The sequence below is a fragment of the Phyllobates terribilis genome, unplaced genomic scaffold, assembly GCF_046119375.1.
Source record: "Phyllobates terribilis strain yellow unplaced genomic scaffold, ASM4611937v1 Scaffold_4__5_contigs__length_816908805, whole genome shotgun sequence".
Classification (NCBI taxonomy): Eukaryota; Metazoa; Chordata; class Amphibia; order Anura; family Dendrobatidae; genus Phyllobates; species Phyllobates terribilis.
In genome coordinates this window covers 735,350,053-735,366,527 of record NW_027362764.1, presented here as the reverse complement: position 1 = coordinate 735,366,527, position 16,475 = coordinate 735,350,053, and positions in this window count along the sequence as shown.

Below are 16,475 nucleotides of genomic sequence, written 5' to 3'. Positions count from 1 at the left end.
CATGATGTGTTCCTGACGGGGTGGGGCGGCAGGCTCTCCTCACTGACACGCCCCCGGCAGAACATGTTATGTGGGGCGTGCTGGGGCAGCAGACTGGCTTCAGTGACGCGGCTCCCGGTACCGGTGTTCAGTGTGTAGCGCTGCTAAGCAGCAGCGCTGTATACACTGACGCTCAATGTACAATGCTGCTACTTAGCAGCGCTGTACACCGAGGTCCCGCCAGCATCCTCCCCATACAGCTCCACCCCTCCATAACCCCACCCCCATATGACCAAAGCCCCGCCCCCACCCCCACCGGGCCATGGAAAACTGGTCTTGCTTAAAGCCGGTCCCTGGTGCAAAAAAGGTTGGGGACCTCTGCTCTAGAGTGACAATTCCAAACATGACCAGGCATCGGAAATCATTATGATGTTCAGGGATGTCAGAGGCCTGGTTGCACCTGGAATAATTGAGATGAGTATTAGGTTTTTCATTTTTTTACATCTTATGTTTATTATGCCCTTGGGTCTAAAGAGATGCCAGCGCATAATAACAAGAATTTAATTTGCAGAGAATAATTTAGCAGCAAAACAAATCTGATATTAAGTTATGCTTAGTTGAATGGGTAACCAACGAAGCGCTTGGGTATATAGCTGTGTTCTTCTTCAGCTTTACTCATCGCTCTATATATCCTGACATAATTTGAGCAAGATGATCAACTTTAAAAATGAAAAAGCACAATGTTTATATTATACAATGAAGGGCCACTTGATAAGAGACAATGGGCCTTTCATGATAGTTGCTTCCCTGTATTAATATTAGGTATATGAGCTCGGAGGGCAGCATAAAATCAAGTTGTTAGGTTTTCTGAAGATCAGTTTAAGTGGGAATCCATTTTGCAATGAAAATATTACCAATATGAATGACTTCAAATCAGGCATGGTCATTGGTGGTAAACTAGCTGGAGCCAGTAGTTCAAAAGCTGAAAACCTTCTGGGTTGCGATGATACTGAAATTATGCTAAGAACAGTGTGCTCAAGGGGAAAAAAACAGAAATTCTAAGGAGATCCTGAATATGTGAACTATTCAACAATTTGTGGATTGAAGAGTTTCAACAAAGGTGTCAAGAATTGTTCTTCCCACTCATGTCAATTTCTAACTTTTCTGCTTCCTGAAGTCAAAATTGAAATGGCACGCCCCTTCCAATCCCCCGTCCAAACATCCTAAAGAAAATAGTGCTTGAAATGGTTAGATGAATAGAATTATCCAGTCACCAATCACAGGCCAATCACATGCCACAGTGGTCCTATAATTAGTGAACAGTGATGGTATCATATGTGGTTCTGTCTGAAACCAGGTGGTGACAGAAAGTGTGTATAATTGATTTTGTTATTTTTGTTAAATCCAAGCCCTCAGCAATATCACACTTAGGCATACATGTATGTAGAGATGTAATGTTATATATTTATGTTTTAGATGAACATACACCTATTTTAATATGTTTGAATAAAAGAATTGATTTTATGGAGTGTTATATTTTTGAAGAATTTGTATATCCACGTCTTGGAACCAGCAAGCGATCCAGTGCATCCTGATTTTTAAAGGACACATACTTACATTCTTGAGCTTATTATACCATGGAGTGCCTTTTTTATTCTTTGTGATATCGATAGAGATATATTGATATATAGAGATGAATCTCTATGCACCAGTACAATATGCTTGTAAAGGAGAAGTAGAATGCCATTTAGATATTTAGGGAGAGAGAATTCTCTATTTTTCCTGTCATGCTAAAGGTTGTCAGTTTGAATATTGGGGAAAACATATTTGAAGAAAATAAAACAATTATGAACTATATATGAATGTACATTCACAGCAAAGACAGATGCCGGAGCCCCTCCGAAAAGGCACTGAGCAAGATGAGGAGAAATTAAACCATCACAACAACATCATGACTAAAACACATGTAGTGAGACTGGTCCCACTTCTCCCATGTGTTATATGCTCAGATAGTGTCCTTTACCGTATATTGTGGAGATGTCACACACTCTGAGGTACTTCATACTATTGACTGAGGTGAGCTGCTCATCTTGCTTGATGGCAGATGCAGCCCTGTGCCCACGCAAACAAATTGAAGTCATATGCAGCACTGATGCTCAGACCAATGTGTCCGAATGAACTGTTTTAATCAATTTTAGTGCCATTTCTTTCAAAAAGAAACATAATGGACCAATGTTGTAGTCACCCAGTGGTTGTGAGGTGACTTGCGGCCTGTTGTGGGTTTTGCTTGCATGCTGCAATAATATTTTGAAATTATGTAAAAGACTGGAGTTCCTAATAAAATTCAGGACAACTAGGGGCGACCCATGGTTAAGTAGGTGCTCATCCTGAGTTACTTACAGTGGTGGCCAAAAGTATTGGCACCCCTGCAATTCTGTCAGATAATACTCAGTTTCTTCCTGAAAATGATTGCAATCACAAATTCTTTGGTATTATTATCTTCATTTAATTTGTCTTCAATGAAAAAACACAAAAAGAATTGTCCTAAAGCCAAACTGGATATAATTCCACACCAAACCTAAAAAAGGGGGTGGACAAAAGTATTGGCACCATTTGAAAAATCATGTGATGCTTCTCTAATTCGTGCAATTAACAGCACCTGTAACTTACCTGTGGCACCTAACAGGTGTTGGCAATAACTAAATCACACTTGCAGCCAGTTAACATGAATTAAAGTTGACTCAACCTCTGTCCTGTGTCTTGTCTGTACCACATTGAGCATGGAGAAAAGAAAGAAGACCAAAGAACTGTCTGAGGACTTGAGAAACCAAGTTGTGAGGAAGCATGAGCAATCTCAAGGCTACAAGTCCATCTCCAAAGACCTGAATGTTCCTGTGTCTTCCGTGCGCAGTGTCATCAAGAAGTTTAAAGCCCATGGAACTGTGGCAAACCTCCGTAGATGTGGGCGGAAAAGAAAAATTGACGAGAGATTTCAACGCAAGATTGTGTGGATGGTGGATAAAGAACCTCGACTAACATCCAAACAAGTTCAAGCTGCCCTGCAGTCCGAGAGTACAACAGTGTCAACCCATACTATCCGTCAGCGTCTGAATGAAAAGGGACTGTATGGTAGGATACCCAAGAAGACCCCACTTCTTACCCCGAGACATAAAAAAGCCAGGCTGGAGTTTGCCAAAACTTACCTGAGAAAGCCTAAAACGTTTTGGAAGAATGTTCTCTGGTAAGATGAGACAAAAGTAGAGCTTTTTGGGAAAAAGCATCAACATAGAGTGTACAGGAAGAAAAAAGAGGCATTCAAAGAAAAGAACACGGTCCCTACAGTCAAACATGGCGGAGGTTCCCTGATGTTTTGGGGTTGCTTTGCTGCCTCTGGCACTGGACTGCTTGACCGTGTGCATGGCATTATGAAGTCTGAAGACTACCAACAAATTTTGCAGCATAATGTAGGGCCCAGTGTGAGAAAGCTGGGTCTCCCTCAGAGGTCATGGGTCTTCCAGCAGGACAATGACCCAAAACACACTTCCAAAAGCACTATAAAATGGTTTGAGAGAAAGCACTGGAGACTTCTAAGGTGACCAGCAATGAGTCCAGACCTGAATCCCATAGAACACCTGTGGAGAGATCTCAAAATGGCAGTTTGGAGAAGGCACCCTTCAAATATCAGGGACCTGGAGCAGTTTACCAAAGAAGAATGGTCTACAATTCCAGCAGAACATTGTAAGAAACTCATTGATGGTTACCGGAAGCGGTTGTTCGCAGTTATTTTGGCTTAAGGTTGTGCAACCAAGTATTAGGCTGAGGGTGCCAATACTTTTGTCTGGCCCATTTTTGGAGTTTTGTGTGAAATGATACAGTTATATGAAAAAGTTTGGGCACCCCTATTAATCTTAAGCTTAATGTTTTATAAAAATTGGTGTTTTTGCAACAGCTATTTCAGTTTGATATATGTAATAACTGTTGGACACAGTAATGTTTCTGCCTTGAAATGAGGTTTATTGTACTAACAGAAAATGTGCAATTTGCATTCAAATAAAATTTGACAGGTGCATAAGTATGGGCACCTCACCAGAAAAGTGACATTAATATTTAGTAGATCCTCCTTTTGCAAAAATAACAGCCACTAGTTGCTACCTGTAGCTTTTAATGAGTTCCTGGATCCTGGATGAAGGTATTTTTGACCATTCCTCTTTACAAAACAATTCCAGTTCAGTTAAGTTTGATGGTCGCCGAGCATGGACAGCCCTCTTCAAATGATCCCACAGATGTTCAATGATTTTCAGGTCTGGGGACTGGGATGGCCATTCCAGAACATTGTAATTGTTCCTCTGCATGAATGCCTGAGTAGATTTGGAGCAGTGTTTTGGATCATTGTCTTGCTGAAAGATCCATCCCCTGCGTAACTTCAACTTTGTCACTGATTCTTGAACATTATTGTCAAGAATCTGCTGATACTGAGTGAAATCCATGCGTCCCTCAACTTTAACAAGATTCCCGGTGCCGGCATTGGCCACACAGCCCCAAAGCATGATGGAACCTCTACCAAATTTTACTGTGGGTAGCAAGTGTTTTTCTTGGAATGCTGTGTTTTTTTGCTGCCATGCATAACGCCTTTTTGTATGACCAAACAACTCAATCTTGGTTTCATCAGTCCACAGGACCTTCTTCCAAAAAGAAATTGGCTTCTCCAAATGTGCTTTTGCATAACTCAGCCGACTCTGTTGTGGCATGCTTGCAGAAACGGCTTCTTTTGCATCACTCTCCCATACAGCTTCTCCTTGTGCAAAGTGCATTGTATAGTTGACCGATGCACAGTGACACCATCTGCAGCAAGTTGATGCTGCAGCTATCTGGAGGTGGTCTGAGGATTGTCCTTGACTGATCTCACCATTCTTCTTCTCTGCCTTTCTGATGTTTTTCTTGGCCTTCCACTTCTGGCCTTAACAAGAACTGTCCCTGTGTTCTTCCATTTCCTTACTATGTTCCTCACAGTGGAAACTGACAGGTTAAATCGCTGAGACAGCTTTTGTATCCTTCCCCTGAACAACTATGTTGAATAATCTTTGTTTTCAGATCATTTGACAGTTGTTTTGAGGAGCTCATGATGCCACTCTTCAGAGGAGATTCAAACAGGAGAACAACTTGCAAGTGGCCACTTTAAGTAGCTTTTCTCATGATTGCATACACCTGGCTATGAAGTTTAAAGCTCAATGAGGTTACAAAACAAAAAAAAGTGCTTTAGTAAGTCAGTAAAAAGTAGGTAGGAGTATTTAAAAAAAGAAAATGATAAGGGTGCCCATACTTATGCACCTGTCAAATTTTGTTTCAATGCAAATTGCACATTTTCTGTTAGTACAATAAACCTAAATTCAAGGCAGAAACATTACTGTGTCCAACAGTTATTACATATATCAAACTGAAATAGCTGTTGCAAAAACACCAATTTTTATAAAACATTAAGCTTAAGATTAATAGGGGTGCCCAAACTTTTTCATATAACTGTAAATGATTTGATTTTTGCTTCATTCTCTTTTGTGTTTTTTCCTTGCAAGCAAATTAAATGAAGATAATAAGACCAAAGAATTTGTGATTGCAATCATTTTCAGGAAGAAACTGAGTATTATCTGACAGAATTGCAGGGGTGCCAATACTTTTGGCCACCACTGTATCAATTTATTACAATGAACAGAGATACAGTATCTCACAAAAGTGAGTACACCCTTCACATTTTTGTAAATATTTTATCATATCATTTCATTTTACAACACTGAAGATCTGACACTTTCATACAATGTAAAGTAGTCAGTGTTCAGCTTGTATAACAGGGTAAATTTGGTGTGCCCCCTAAATAACTCAACACACAGCCATTAATGTCTAAAAAGCTGGCAACAAAAGTGAGTACACCCCTAAGTGAAAATGGCCAAATTGTGTTCAAAGTGTCAATATTTTGTGTGGCCATCATTATTTTCACGCATTGTCTTAACTCTCTTGGACATTGCGTTCATTAGAGCTTCACAGGTCGCCACTGGAATCCTCTTCCACTCCTCCATGACGACATCACGGATCTGGTGGATGTTAGAGACCTTGCGCTCCTCCACCTTCCATTTGAGGAGGCCCCACTGATGGTCAATAGAGTTTAGATCTGGAGACATGCTTGGCCAGTCCTGCTCCTTTACCCTCCGTCTCTTTAGCAGAGCAATGGTCATCTTGGAGGTGTGTTTGGAGTCGTTATCATGTTGGAATACTGCCCTGTGGCCCAGTATCCAAAGGGAGGAGATCATGCTCTACTTCAGTATGTCACAGTAGATGTTGGCATTCATGATTCCCTCAATGAACTGTAACTCCCCACAGCCAACAGCACTCATGCAGCCCCAAACCATGACACTGCCACCACAATGCTTGTCTGTAGGCAAGACACACTTGTCTTTGTACTCTTCACGTGGTTGCTGCCAAACACACTTGACACCATCTGAACCAAATAAGTTTATCTTGGTCTCAACAGACCACAGGTCATGGTTGCAGTAATCCATGTCCTTAGTCTTCAGCAAAGTGCTTGCGGGCTTTCTTGTGCATCATCTTTAGAAGAGGCTTCCTTCTGGGAGGACAGCCATGCTGCCAATTTGATGCAGTGTGCAACGTATGGTCTGGCCACTGACAGGCGGATCCCCACTCCTTTAAACTCAACAGCAATGCTGGCAGCACTCATATGTCGATTTTGAAATCACAATCTCTGGATATGACGCTGAGCACGTGCCCTCAACTCCTTTGGTCATCCATGGCGAGGCCAGTTGTGAGTGGAACCTGTCTTGTTCAACTACTGTATGGTCTTGGCCACCGTGCTGCAGGTCAGTTTCAGGGTGTTGACAAGCTTCTTATAGCCTCAGCCATCTATATGTAGAGCAACAATTATTTTTTTCAGATCCTCAGAGAGTTCTTTGCCATTAGGCGCCATGTTGAACTTCCAGTGACAAGTATGAGAGAGTGTGAGAGCGATGACACCAAATTTTACACACCTGCTCCCCATTCACACCTGAGACCTTGTAATACTAATGAGTCACATGACACCAGGGAGGAAAAATGGGTAACTGGGCACAATTTGGCAATTTTCACCAAACAAAAGTGAGTACACTAAGTGAGTGGTGTACTCACTTTTGTTGCCAGCGGTTTAGACATTAATGGCTGTGTGTTGAGTTATTTAGAGGACATATCAAATTTACACTGTTATGCCATCTGTACTCTGATTACTTTACATTGTATCAAAGTGTCAGATCTTCAGTGTTGTCACATGAAAAGATATAATAAAATATTTACAAAAATGTGAGGGGTGTACTCAGTTTTGTGATATACTATAGATATTCTGATAAAAACCTGAATGAGAACTTTAACAATATGACCATTAATTTTTTATCTCACTAATTACCATAACCTGAAAGGCTTTTGCTTAGGGTCAAAAACTATGTTTATAGAGTCTACTATTAGTCCTTTCTATTTTTAAAATTGCACGTCACGAATGATTGGCTGAGTGAAAAATTAAATTCACTTTGCTGAGGAACGTAAGCTTTTTATACCATATCTGATCATGAATAATTGTCACTAGATTGGTGTAATAAGTGTAATCAGCCCGGTTGAGTTATAAATGGGTTTATTTTTCCACTTTTGCTGGCCGGACCGCTAATCACGTTGTGTAGCACAGCAAGAGTCAGAAACCTTGACTGAAGTAAGGAACACAGCTTTCATTTAATTTGGATGTGAATTTTTGATCTGATACCTAAATAATTTTGAGTATGTAATTGGTAACACTTAAAACTAATGGAGAAAATGCAAAGCTAAATGGCTAAAAACTGATCAGACAGTGATTCCATATTGAAAGGATGGTAGATTATTGAGCTCTTCAGTTTTTAAATACAATAAGAATATAATTGCCATGGGCCTTCACATTCCAATTCTTTAAATCTGCAATCCGATGTCTTATTCCAGAGAAATCCACATTTTTCAAAATATGTAAATCAGTTGTTAGGGTCTACGGGTGGGACACAGATCTCGCTGAGAATCTGCCTCGAGGGCTTATTTCAAATGAATGACTGACAGTCTCCCCTCCTGATCTACTAGTCTCTCACTGGTAATTCCCCTTTCATTTACAATAATCTCTGAAGGTAGATTCTCAGGAGATCTATGCCCGGCCCATAGATCTTACCAGCTCATTCATATATTAAGAAGAACATTGATTTCTTAGGAATAAAACATCGGATAGTAGAAATCAAGGCATCATTTTATTTAACATTTTATGACCTACATGCTCATATAAACAGCATCGAAAGTTTGATCTTGCTGACAGATGCCCTTTAACAATGGCTTGGTCTCTTAACACATGTTGTAGTGCCGGCGTCCCTGCCCTCTGCTAGGCAGGGACGCTGTTCCCCTCACCGCTCTGCTCCGTGCCCGGCGTCCCTCTCCCGCTCTGCTGGCAGCGCGCGCTCCTTCCCGGCCACTGTGCTTAGGGCGCGCGCGCGCGCCCTCCCTCCCTCTTAAAGGGGCCGCGCGCGCCGTCCTAAGGAGTCCCCGGCCAATGGCCGGAGGACTTTACCATATATAAGGCACCTCCTCCAAAATGGAGGTGCCCGAGCAATGTTGTTGCACCGTTCTACTCTGCTTCAGCCCTCAGGTCCCGTTGCCAGTTACCTGCCAGTTACCTGCCAGATTCCTGCCAGCTTGCTGTCCTAATCCTGCCTGATTTCCTGTTACCTGCCTGCCTGCCTGAGGTCCGACGGTCTGCCTTACAACTCCGGTCAGTCTGTCTAAGGACCAACTTGCCCGCTCACCTGGGAGCGCACATCAGCTACCTGCCTGCTTGCCTGAGGTCCGACGGTCTGCCTTACAACTCCGGTCAGTCTGTCTATGGACCAGCTTGCCCGCTCACCTGGGAGCGCTTCTCCGCTACCTGCCTGCTTGCCTGCCCGGAGGCTCCGCTGTCACGTGCTGTGACCACCAGCTATTCCAGACTCTTGCCCGCTCACCTGGGAGCGCTTCTCCACTACCTGCCTGCTTGCCTGCCCGGGGGTTCCGCTGTCACGTGCTGGGACCACCAGCTATTCCAGAGACTCTTGCCCGCTCACCTGGGAGCGCTTCTCCGCTACCTGCCTGCTTGCCTACCTGGAGGCTCCGCCGTCACGTGCTGTGACCACCTGCTATTCCAGAGACTCTCGCTTGCTCACCTGGGAGCACACATCCTCCATCTGCCTTGCTAACCTACCTGGAGGTTCAGCCATCACAGGTCGTACCTACCCTTTACCTAGAGACTGCCCCGGTCACTTGCCGTGACCTCCAGCCCGTTCTTCCAGAGACTGCCCCGGTCACTTGCCGTGACCTCCAGCCCGTTCTTCCAGAGACTGCCCTGATCACTTGCCGTGACCTCCTGCCCGTACACCCAGAGACTGTCCCGGTCACCTGCTGTGACTGCCTGCCTGGTCGCCACCCGCTCCCTTACAAGGACCGCTCCCTTGTATAGTAGCCCAGAGGTTCCGCCTCCCAGACCCGTTATAGTTTGCTCGGGCCATGGAACCCGGTGGCACCCAAGCTCCCTCGCTCTCGGACCTGTGTCATGAACTGTCCCGTCAAAGGTCCCAACAGGAGTCCATCCTGGGTCACCTGCGGAATGTCAATACTCGCCTGGACACTCTGACTGTTCCACCAACAACCTCCGCCAGTGCCATGTCTCGCAATCCGGCAGCTCCGCTGTCCACTAACACCATGATATCCTACCCCGGACCTTGGCTTTCTGCACCTCCTCGCTTCGGAGGCGACTCAGCCCAGGCTCGGGGCTTCATAAATCAGTGCACCCTGCACTTTGAACTATTGTCCCACCAGTTTAACTCCGACCGAGCCAAAATTGCATTCATCATGTCCCATCTCACCGGGGAGGCCCTGGCCTGGCTAAATCCTATATGGGAGAGAGGAGACCCCCTGGTGTCCAACTTGCCTGCTTTTCTCACGGCCTTCCGGAAAGTCTTCGACGAACCCGGACGGAAGACCTCATCCGCATCATCGTTGCTACGCCTCCGTCAGGAAAGTCTCACCGTGGGCCAATATGCTATACGGTTCCGTACCCTTGCCTCGGAGCTGGCCTGGGATAACGACGCTCTGGTTTCCGTCTTCTGGGAGGGTCTGTTCAGCCGTATTAAAGATGAACTTGCCGGTCGGGACATTCCTACCACTCTCGATGACTTAATAACTCTTGCCACCCGGATTGACCTACGGTTCCAGGAGCGTGCCAGAGAGGTCACCCGTGAGAGGAGGTTACCACGTCTAGCTCCTACTTTTCAGAAACCCGTCACTCCTTCTGTCTCTAACCAGGTACACCCTCCTGATCCTATGCAGGTCGACCAGACCAAGATGGTCAAGACCCGTCAGGACTTACGCCGTGCCGAGGGGACCTGCTTCTACTGTGGCAGTAAGGAGCACCGGATCCGTGCCTGCCCGGAGAGGTCGGGAAACGCCTGTGTCTAGGTTCGCTCAGAGAGGTCCACCTAGACAAGAATAAATCCTCTCCATACCTGCTGTTGTCAGTTTCAATCGTCTACGGGGAGAACCGTTATTTCGAACTAGCCCAACTGGACTCTGGAGCAGCCGGGAGTCTTATTTCACAGTCCCTGGTAGAGAAATACCGCATCCCCACCAAACCTCTGGCTGTACCCTTGTCTGTTGCTGCCGTGGATGGGGGGCTCTTACCACGCCCCATCCAACTCATCACCGAATCCATTACTCTGCAGGTGGGAATGCTGCATTCTGAAAGTATCTCCTTCCATGTTCTGCCTGGACTCTCTCACGCCCTCTTGCTAGGCCTACCTTGGCTCCAGAAACATGCACCCATTCTTGACTGGCAGACCGGAGAAGTCCTTCGCTGGGGACAGGGCTGCCATAAGACCTGTCTGGTTCCCGTTCATCCCGTCCGTCCTTCTCCTACCCCAGCTAATCTACCTGGACTTCCGATTCCTTATTGGTCTTATGCTGATGTCTTTAATAAAAAGGAGGCAGAGACAATACCCCCTTATAGACCATACGACTGCCCTATCGACCTGTTACCTGGTACTTCTCCTCCCCGTGGGCGTATTTATCCATTATCCGCTGCTGAGACCCGGTCGATGTCCGAATATATTGAGGAGAATCTGGCCAGGGGATTCATCCGGAAATCTACCTCCCCGGCGGGAGCAGGCTTCTTTTTCGTCAAAAAGAAGGACGGCTCTCTCCGTCCCTGTATAGACTATAGAGGCCTTAACCAGATCACGGTGAAGAATAAGTACCCCCTTCCGCTCATTCCGGAGTTATTTGATCGTCTGAGGGGGGCTAGAATCTTCACCAAACTGGACCTCCGTGGGGCGTACAACCTGGTTCGTATCCGTCAGGGGGATGAATGGAAGATGGCATTCAAGACCCGGGACGGCCACTATGAATATCTGGTAATGCCCTTTGGCCTCTGTAACGCTCCTGCCGTCTTTCAAGAGTTGGTCAATGACATCTTCCGGGACCTTCTCTACTCCTGCGTAGTGGTGTACCTGGACGACATCTTGGTCTTCTCTCCGGATCTCCAGACTCACCGGAGGGATGTTCGTCAGGTCCTGCTCAGGCTCAGGCAGAATCATCTCTACGCTAAATATGAGAAGTGCCTCTTTGAGCAGACCTCGCTTCCGTTTCTGGGCTACATTATCTCTCAGACCGGCCTACAAATGGATCCTGAGAAACTGTCTGCCATCGAGAAATGGCCCCGACCAGAGGGGTTGAAGGCTATTCAACGGTTCCTGGGCTTCGCCAACTATTACCGCCTCTTCATCCCGCACTTCTCTTCCCGGACTGCCCCAATTTCCGCGCTCACCCGTAAGGGTACTAATCCCAAAGAGTGGCCGCCCGAAGCAGAGGAGGCCTTTCTTTCCCTAAAACAGGCCTTCTCTTCCCCCCCGGTGCTGAATCGCCCGGACGGCAACAAGCAGTTCTTCCTGGAAGTTGACGCCTCCTCCTCTGGAGCCGGAGCGGTACTTACTCAAAAATCATCTTCCGGGAGAATGGTAACTTGTGGCTTTTTCTCCAAACTCTTCTCCTCTTCTGAGCGCAACTATTCCATAGGAGACCGAGAGTTATTGGCCATCAAGCTGGCGTTGGAGGAGTGGCGTTACCTACTCGAGGGGGCTCTTCATCCGGTAATAATTTACACTGACCACAAGAACTTGGCTTACCTCCAGCATGCCCAGAGACTTAACCCGCGCCAAGCCCGGTGGTCCTTGTTTTTTGCTCGCTTTGATTTTGTTCTTCATTTTCGCCCGGCTGACAAAAACGTCAAAGCAGACGCCTTGTCCCGATCCTTTCTGGTGTCCGATCTCGAGGAAGAACCTAAACATATCATCGATCCCGCCAGAGTAATGCAGGTGGCTCCCGTGAGTCTAAATCGTCTCCCTCCCGGTAAGACGTTTGTTTCAGTACCTGATCGGGAGAAGATCCTACACTGGGGCCATTCGTCTAAACTAGCTGGCCACGCCGGTCAGAAAAAGACCCTCCAGCTTATTGCCCGGCACTATTGGTGGCCTACCCTGCACAAGGACATAATAGACTTTGTTTCTGCCTGTGTGTCCTGCGCCCACAACAAAGTCCTGAGACATCTGCCAGCCGGACGCCTCCTTCCGCTTCCTGTACCTGCTGCCCCCTGGCAGCATATAGCAATTGACTTTATAACTGATCTCCCCGTCTCTGCCGGTTGTACGGTCATTTGGGTGGTCGCTGACCGCTTTTCCAAGATGGCTCACTTTATTCCCCTGCCAGGCCTTCCGTCTGCACCCGAGCTGGCTAAAGACTTTATCCGCCACATCTTCCGTCTTCATGGCCTGCCCCTCCACATCGTGTCGGATCGTGGGGTACAGTTCACCTCACGTTTCTGGAGAGCCACTTGTAAACTACTAGACGTCACCCTGGACTTCTCTTCCGCTTACCACCCACAGTCCAATGGTCAAGTGGAGCGGATCAATCAGAACCTGACCAGTTACCTCCGGCACTTCGTTAATGCCCACCATTCTGACTGGGTGGATCTCCTACCATGGGCCGAGTTCTCTTATAATAATCACGAGAGCGAATCCTCCTCCAAATCCCCATTTTTTGTAGTCTTTGGTCAGCATCCTCGGATTCCTTTTCCTGTCTCCACCTCTGTGGACAACCCGGCTGCGGAATCTCTCGTTAGCAAATTTTCCTCCATATGGGAGAGTACCCGGTCCGCACTCCTTCTGTCATCCGAGCGTATGAAAAGACACGCTGACAAAAAATGCCTGGATCCTCCACAATTTTGTCCAGGAGATAAAGTCTGGCTCTCATCTAAATATGTTCGACTCAAGATACCTTCTTACAAGTTAGGGCCTCGGTTCATCGGTCCTCTGGAGGTCATCAGTCAGATCAACCCGGTGGCCTATAAATTGAAACTCCCGGCCAACTTACGGATCCCTAACTCCTTCCATGTATCTCTCCTCAAACCCGTGGTGCTTAACTCTTTTTCCAAGTCTACAGGTACGCCTCCTGCTCCGGTTTCTGCTGAGGACGAGTTTGAGGTAGAGAACATTCTTGCCACCAAAAGGGTAAGAGGAAAGACCTTTTTTCTGGTAGATTGGAAGGGGTTTGGTCCTGAGGAGAGAACGTGGGAGCCCCGGGAGAACATCCATGCCCCTCTCATCCTAGCTAAATTTCTATCTGGCCTAAAAAAGGGGGAGCCTAAAGGGGGGGTACTGTAGTGCCGGTGTCCCTGCCCTCTGTCAGGCAGGGACGCTGTTCCCCTCACCGCTCTGCTCCGTGCCCGGCGTCCCTCTCCCGCTCTGCTGGCAGCGCGCGCTCCTTCCCGGCCACTGTGCTTAGGGCGCGCGCGCGAGCCCTCCCTCCCTCTTAAAGGGGCCGCGCGCGCCGTCCTAAGGAGTCCCCGGCCAATGGCCGGAGGACTTTACCATATATAAGGCACCTCCTCCAAAATGGAGGTGCCCGAGCAATGTTGTTGCACCGTTCTACTCTGCTTCAGCCCTCAGGTCCCGTTGCCAGTTACCTGCCATTTACCTGCCAGATTCCTGCCAGCTTGCTGTCCTAATCCTGCCTGATTTCCTGTTACCTGCCTGCCTGCCTGAGGTCCGACGGTCTGCCTTACAACTCCGGTCAGTCTGTCTAAGGACCAACTTGCCCGCTCACCTGGGAGCGCACATCAGCTACCTGCCTGCTTGCCTGAGGTCCGACGGTCTGCCTTACAACTCCGGTCAGTCTGTCTATGGACCAGCTTGCCCGCTCACCTGGGAGCGCTTCTCCGCTACCTGCCTGCTTGCCTGCCCGGAGGCTCCGCTGTCATGTGCTGTGACCACCAGCTATTCCAGACTCTTGCCCGCTCACCTGGGAGCGCTTCTCCACTACCTGCCTGCTTGCCTGCCCGGGGGTTCCGCTGTCACGTGCTGGGACCACCAGCTATTCCAGAGACTCTTGCCCGCTCACCTGGGAGCGCTTCTCCACTACCTGCCTGCTTGCCTACCTGGAGGCTCCGCCGTCACGTGCTGTGACCACCTGCTATTCCAGAGACTCTCGCTTGCTCACCTGGGAGCACACATCCTCCATCTGCCTTGCTAACCTACCTGGAGGTTCAGCCATCACAGGTCGTACCTACCCTTTACCTAGAGACTGCCCCGGTCACTTGCCGTGACCTCCAGCCCGTTCTTCCAGAGACTGCCCCGGTCACTTGCCGTGACCTCCAGCCCGTTCTTCCAGAGACTGCCCTGATCACTTGCCGTGACCTCCTGCCCGTACACCCAGAGACTGTCCCGGTCACCTGCTGTGACTGCCTGCCTGGTCGCCACCCGCTCCCTTACAAGGACCGCTCCCTTGTATAGTAGCCCAGAGGTTCCGCCTCCCAGACCCGTTACACATGTTATATAATTGCATGCATTTTTGGTATTTTTTTACCGTATTTTTGACAAATTTTTTGACTAGAGATGATTGAATCAATCCGCTGTGAGTTTGAGTAAAATTTCATGAAATTTGCAGGTCCCAGTTAATTCGAACAATTTGAGATTCAATTTGCGAGGATTGTCCCCCCTACCAGAAAAATTAATAAATACTCACACATTGCTGACAATTATATCAGTCAGAAAAAGGGCTCACATGTCATCAGGGGGAGCTGCTTGGGCTTCCCTATATTTTTTTTCATCTATCACATCATATAGTCTAGCGTAGCCATTCAGAGGGAATTATAGAAGAAGAGGGCATGAAAAGCAGTGCTCCACCGCAATGGGCACAGGTGCTGAAGCCTCCATAAAATGGAGCTAAATTTGTTTCCATCGCCAGGTGGCGGTTATCTGTCTCCTCCTACAAATCCTTCAAATTTTACTTAATAAAAAAAGACCCAATCCCCAACAGCCAAAGACAACACTGATTCTACATACCGGGTTTTGGGGACAAAAGTCATACATACAGCAGATGAGTTGATGCTGTTAATCAAGTGACAAATCTCACTCTGGATGGCTCCCTATTAATGCAACTGGGAAGTATTGTGAACTTTCTGGCTGCCTTACATTTGGGCAAAGTAACTTATGCTTCTTGCATAACACATGTCCTGAATTTAATTGTTCAACATTTCTTTAAAAGATATAACTGCTTGAGGAAGGTAATGATTATGGTCAGAAATGTGTCTGCTTATTTCAACCATTCTTTTTGGGCAGAAGCACACTGTCCTGATTTTGCAAAAAATAAAAGGGTCTAACAGAGTGCCACATGATTTGCAACATCACAACCTGTATGGACACTGGAATTTCAGTGATGCTGACGAGCATGGCAAGCTGTATTCTGGAATACTTGTGAGAATAAAGGTGTATTGTTACCACTATTGATGTAATACCATGATAAACTATGTTGAAGCTTTGGATGAGTGAACGTTTTCCAACCCAATGGCTGACTAGGAGACCCCTCTCCATTTTCTATAGCGCAAATACTCCCTCACCTGTGCCAGCAGCAGGGATGCAACATTAAAAGTCAGCATCAACAACTGCAGTATATTTGGCAAGATGGACTATATGCTTAATCTGTTGATGCACCAACCTGACGCACTTCAGAAAACAGAGATGCACTGGTTAAACATCCATGTTCAGTCATACCCAAACTGTATCAGACATATATACTGGGCCATGATATCATGGACTTCTGTCTTAGTAGATTTGACTAGTATCAAAAACAGGTCCTGTTTTCTATGGGTGCATTGTCATGTCCAGCCTCCAGTGTACTTTCATAGAGGGTATTCAGCATGGAGAGTGTCTTTCTCACACCAAGCAGACCAGGTAAATCCACCACAAGTGTGGAAAACCCTATATTTCTCAAAATTATTCAAAAAATGGATGAGTGTCAACTTTCATACACCTATGGCTGATGTCAATGATTAGATTGTGCATACCATCTGCCTGGCTGCCATTGTGTTCTACATTGTTCTGCTA